The sequence below is a fragment of the Pollicipes pollicipes genome, unplaced genomic scaffold, assembly GCF_011947565.3.
Source record: "Pollicipes pollicipes isolate AB1234 unplaced genomic scaffold, Ppol_2.1 Scaffold_6138;HRSCAF=7277_pilon_pilon_pilon, whole genome shotgun sequence".
NCBI classification, from domain to species: Eukaryota; Metazoa; Arthropoda; class Thecostraca; order Pollicipedomorpha; family Pollicipedidae; genus Pollicipes; species Pollicipes pollicipes.
The window spans coordinates 590358-596503 of NW_023596818.1; the positions used below are offsets into that span (position 1 = coordinate 590358).

A 6146-nucleotide genomic window follows, 5' to 3' on the forward strand; every position below is an offset into this window, starting at 1 on the left:
GGCGACGCCAGCGACAGCGGCGGAGCCAGACCGGCCGGCAGGGCGGCGGCGGGCGAGGCGGCCGGCGGCCCGGCGCCGCCGCCGGAGGAAGAGGGCGGCGGCGCGGTCGGCCGCTCCGGCGAGGAAGAGACGCGGCGTCGCTTGTTGGGAGGCGAGCTGGGCCGCGGACGGCCGCCCACGGACGAGTTCAGCTGCTGCTGCAGCGCCGAGCTGACCGCAGGCCGCGCCGGCGGCCGCGGTGGCGCCGGAGACTTCTGCAAACGCGCGCCCAGAGTAACCCGGAGCCCGCGCTGAGGCAAGCAGGGGCGCGGTCCCCATACCCAGCCAGAATTATCCAGCGGAAGAACAATACAAAGATAAACGCTGGAGGTGAAAGGGACTCTCAGCTGCTTCAATGCATTTATTTGAAATGGACCATTAGAGAACTGATGTGACTGAGTGCCGAATGTTGATGCATTGCGGTCTGTGCTGCAGACGGCCCAGAGAACACCAATCATGGGCTAGGAGCCCCATTGCAAGGTGGTGCCATACAGTCACCACAACTCAGATTTTGTATCGCATCGGAAATCAGCATTCAGACGTTTTGCCCGACAATAGTCATGACCCGAACTGTTTGAGCCATGGGAACATGTCAGCACCAACTCAGCGACGGTGCCCCACGCCACAGCCTTCAAGGAGCCCGAAACCCCGCAGCTCTGTCTCCCGACCGGCAGCGGCCCGTCCGTTCACGGCACGGCCTGGCGACACCGTGACCCGCGCCGGCTACCGACCGGCAGTGGCCCTAGCCCGGACGCACCTGCTGCTGCCAGGGGTGCGCCGGCGTCGGCGGCGCCTCCTCGTCCTCGTCGCCGGTGAGGCCGCGCACCTGCAGCATCTCGGCCGTCTTAAGGAAGCTGCCCAGCTGGCTCTGCGCCACGTTCACCTCGCCCTTGTAGACGAACTCGACGACGGCCGCCAGGTCCGGGTAGGACGTGTCCTTCAGGAAGAACACCGGGTGCTGGCAGGGGTTCTCCTGCGGGCAGACGGACGGGGGATGCTTGGTTAGGCGCGGGCACCGAAGCTCCACATCGTCAATGCATCCGCCCAAGCTGACATGCTGACACAGCCACACAGCTGACATCTACAAAACTATTCTCCTGTAGGTTGTCACTGACTGTCAATGCATTCAGCACACAGGCACAGCTGTGATTTGTATGGGACATGATGGCTGCAGAAAATGTAATATCATTGTCTATACCATTGTCTTGGATCACAGCACATGGTAGGCAATGCTTGCTGTATGAGCTAGCCTATTGAGCTACCCACACAGCCTTTTTTGTGTGGCATCTGTTAATACTCCTTTGTCCCCCCTCCCCCCCCCTCCCACTTCCTTCTGTCTGGTATTTTGACAACCTGACAGCCAGCAAAAACAGAATTTGATGGTATATAGTGGATACAAATTGTTACTACACAAATTGCTTCTAATTTGGGCGAATTCTGACATATCACTGAAACAATGACATGATTGATGCCTGCAATACCTGATACCAGTTTTTCCAAATGTCCAGTTGCATTTCAGGGATGTATCCAAGCTCATCACCCCATCTAAATAAGCTAAAAACATACATGCAATAGATGGGAGTCAAGCAGAACAAATCAGAATCTACATGTAGACCTGGCCAGTTTTCTCAAGAGCTGGCATGACACTGCAATACAAGTATGATACAAATACAATGGTACTGGATAGTGCTAGCTGCACTGTATGAGCATAATTTACCTCCTCATTAAATAAAATTACTAGGCTTAGATTTCATTTATCTCATGAAAAATAGCCAGATCTGTGTGATAACTCATTGGTGTGGCCAGAGAACAGTTATGTGAATTTCTTTATAAAAACCATTCTCAGCAGTCCTGCAAAAATAAAATTTGACTGATTTTGCCCTTGAACAGCACAATCTAAATGAGCTGTAAATGATTAAATTAGCATGTAGTGTGCTAAAATACTGTTCACCAATAAATGCAAGTGCTTACGGATGCATATTTCATGCCCAATAATGCATTCTATGAGGTGCCTGATGTCTGCACATGTGTGAAAAAACATCTCAACAGAAATGTTTTCATCATGGGTATGCTGGCAGCAGCTGGCTGAAACTCCTGCCAGCTGATTCTAACAGTTTAACTGGGTCATAATAACATGTGGTAAAAATTGACAAGGACTAAACCACTGTAATAATGTGTGACCAATCAAATCCAATGTAGCTTAAGGACTTTAAGCCATCAAATGGCACACTTGCTAGCTCAAGGTAAGCAGCAAAAGCTCATGGCATATTATTTATTTCAATTAAAGTAGGGAACAAAGCTGCAACAACCAGGGGGGTGCCATATGTAGCTTTCCTGCTGCCAGTAGTGATATAAAATGTCCAGTCTCAGACAGGATGAATGTATATCACAGGTTCAACATACTTACAAGGTTATCAATTATATCATGGTTGTCCAACAAATTTCAAGCATTAAGGAGCAAACAAGTTGAAGAGCTCACACCTAATTCCATAATGGCCATTATCTTGACGTGCAAGTTATACACATGGAGGCATATTCTCATACACAAGTTATGCATTGATACACTGCTCATTTGCAGCAGAATGATCCATGCCCATGAAGTGTTACCTGCAATTCATTCTTTATACAAACAGTGATGAATCATATGGGCACAGGTTATGTATGTAGCTGCTGGACAATACCACAGTGCTGCATCACAGACATACATGCACACACACACAACACACATGCACACATAGAAATCCCAAAACCTGACTCAGGGATATGCTCTGTCTCACACACCTATAAAAGTATCTGTTACATGCCCTACTACTCTAAGCAGTCTTAAATAGTCCTTGAGACACAAGAGCACCCAAAGCTAACAAAGATTAACTTACCTTCAAAAGGTCCCTGAAGTAGGGGCTGCAAGCTGACAGCATCATTCTGTGGGCTTTGATCTTATGTCCCTCACAGCACAGTGTTATGTCCACCAGTTCCTCATCTTGTCTGAGATTCTCAACACTGATGTCACACTGTTCTGAAAATTGTTCCACTTAAGGCAAAACTTCTGGCTGTCCATCATGATCTGAAATGGATGGGACACATCAGGCATGTACAGATACAATGGATATGCATAATGTGGCATAATATATTTGACTTCTTGTAACTCCAAAAATATAAATATGATGTATTACCTGGGGCAAAATATTCTCAACACCTTGCACAGTATTTCTTAAATGCTGTATCTTAACACTCAATATTTGTTGTCTGTTTTGCCCTTAGAAATTTTGTTCTAGTGAGGAATGAAAGAAAGTTCAAGGCAAAATGTATCTAAAATATCAATGGTTTATTTGTTCACAGCTTTGTGCTGAAGCAAATATCATTAAGTCTGGCCATAAACCTATAGTAAAATATTTCCGGGGATGCAAAAATACCCACAAACGTCAGATCATTCTGAAACACATCCATTGCATCACACACCTACACATCAAATACCTGAGCATGGAGTATGAGCTGCAGCATATGCATACTTCCCAACCATTTTTGCATGAAATATTGATTAAAACTTTGTTTTTAATTATCTCCATTCTTTTTTAATGCTTGAAACTAGCTTTCTGCATCAAATTAGTGGTGACTGTGCAACAAACTCTGGATGCTCATATTTAAGACATGCATGTGCTGATGCAACCACAACAATGTTGCTGCTATGCTGGATATGGACATATTTGATGTGGCATGTACTTTTGCAGTCCCACATCAAGATCCCTTACATAGTAATCTACTTCTAACCACTCAGGCATTCCCAGTTAATTGTTCATCAATTAAACTTGTAGTCTGATACCATAGAAGGTAGGAGAATTATCAAGTTACAATTAATGTGTAAGATAAAACCATGTGCAAGAAACAACCAACCACCTTTAAACCCAACTATCGCAAACACAGCACATGAGTAACATCACAATACATTCTGAAGCATAGTAGTACTGTTCATGCCAGCCAACAACAGGGATGTCTTTCTGAGTTAAAATAACTTACATTCGAACAAGATTCCAATGCGACTTATCACAAAATTCGCTAAAGGAGATGAAAAAGATTGCGGGCTCGAATGTGACGCGCCGGCCAATACAGACATGCAGTTACCCAGTGCCGACTGCGAAACTCACCTCACTCGTCTCCAGGCGATTGAGTAAAACATTGACGCAAAACTTGCTTAGCAGCGATCACTACAACACGTTCAGCACCCAGTAATACACCTCCCCTCTCATAACCGCGTGACGCGCCCGCAGAACCCCTCACGGCACCGACCCAGCGAACTTCACGAGCATCAAAATGGCGACCAGCGATGATTTGCCAGATTTGCCAGATAAAAGCCTAGAACATAGCCAAGAGACCACTATGCGTAGCGCGGCGCAGCCCCAGCCCCTTGCTGTGCAGGCGCGGCCCATCTTAGTTCGGTCAATATTTGCTTCAGGCCTCGGAGGATCGATTCGATTTTATAATTTAGAGGCTTTGGACCAAAACACAACCAATCAATTCAACAGATATTTCGTCAAACTACTCTTCCACGTCAAATTTATGTTTCATACCAGCAGAACTGCCGAATTACGACGCTAACACACTAGCATGATGAAAGGAGCACGCACTATTGGCTCCTCGTTTTAACCAGCGCTGCTGAGCTTTTCCACCACAAAAGCTCAACTTCCTTGACAGCAAGAATTCACTCGGTGCCCTCGCGCTAGGAACTGGCCACTGGGTCATGGCACGTAGACAGAAACCCTGGTTATGAAGGGAGACATGAAATACTAAAATTCGGGACCAAATTGAAGGCATACGGGAAGCAAATGTGTCGGAGCAAAAAGCATTAATGTTTGAAGAGCGGAGTACGATGTTCGATACGGAAGAGTGAGGCGACCGGTTATAATTGTGATAGCACGCGCCCTAGATATAAACTACAGTATCAACCAACCAAAATGTTTTTGAAGCGAAAATCTCAAATATTCCGGTCTTTCTCGCTTCCAGAGCCCAGCCCTGTAACCACATAATGCAAATTTGCAAAACTAGAGGTGAATATGGTTGCAACTATAACCCAAGGTTATGGAATAAGAAACTTACCTGCATTATCGTCGACGTGAGAACTTCCTGCGCTGGACACCATCGGCAAGCTGCGGGCTCGCAGCACTCAAACAGAACACCATCTGGGAAAGGCACCTTTGTATTTCAAATGGATGCTTCCATGTCAATATCAGGACCCAGTGATTACCCGGGGATTAAGAATAGCTTGCGTAATCTGAATTTCAATTTCTCTAGCCAAGTCATATTTTTGTAGGGGAGCAATGTCAAGTAATCTCACAAACTCCTGCCAGTTGAACTGAATTCCTGTAAAATCATCCGACGTCTAGTGTTAACCTCTTAGCAGAGGGGGAGGGCTCCTACCCCTTGACTATGCCATTGCTCCCGTTTCATTTCGGGGAGGGGGGCTCCAGCCCCCACTTCTTTGAGAACGAAGTTGTCAAATCTGGTAAGAAACCCGTCAGGGGCTCATTTAGACGATCGGTTTAGTTAATCCTCCCCCCCCCCGCAAACCTGTTTGCGAAAATACAACCCTGCCTGCCGCAGTGCTTAAAAATCTGCTCTGATAGCACAATCGCGATAATCCACCCACTCCGGCCTCCGCTTCTCCAAAGCAGTCAGCACGAAAGCGGCAACTGAGAACGCGTATCGTGGCCCGAATGCATGTGCTGGAGCATGTGCAATCCATGAACCTACAACAAATGGTTTACTGGAAACAGCAGCCTTCTTGTGCTCTCCGTTAGCACGTAAAGGGAGACCAGTATCACCCGCTTCATGAGGCGGGCCTGCCCGCCACCCGATTCGGATCTTGCGGATGTCAGCCCCATCACAGAAGTCAGGATAACGTTTCAGCTTCGCGCTCTTTTCGTACTCGTGCTGCTGCATTTCGTGCCGTGCACGTGTTGAACGTAACTTGTAAGCGACTATGGCATGCAGATGGCGGGAGTGTTTCGTTAGGACGTATCACTCGAGTCTGATTCGTGGCGAGCACCACAGGAAGGCCTGCAGCCCTCCTGCCGCGCGACCGGCCCGCGCCGCCGCCCAGTTCAGAGGAGTGC

The 6146-nt window shown here is 47.5% G+C and overlaps 1 pseudogene; it reads right to left on the reverse strand.

Moving 5' to 3' along the window:
• Positions 1-107: 107 nt before the first annotated feature.
• On the reverse strand, positions 108-4342 carry LOC119106019 (broad-complex core protein isoforms 1/2/3/4/5-like; annotated as a pseudogene).
• Positions 4343-6146: the final 1804 nt, after the last annotated feature.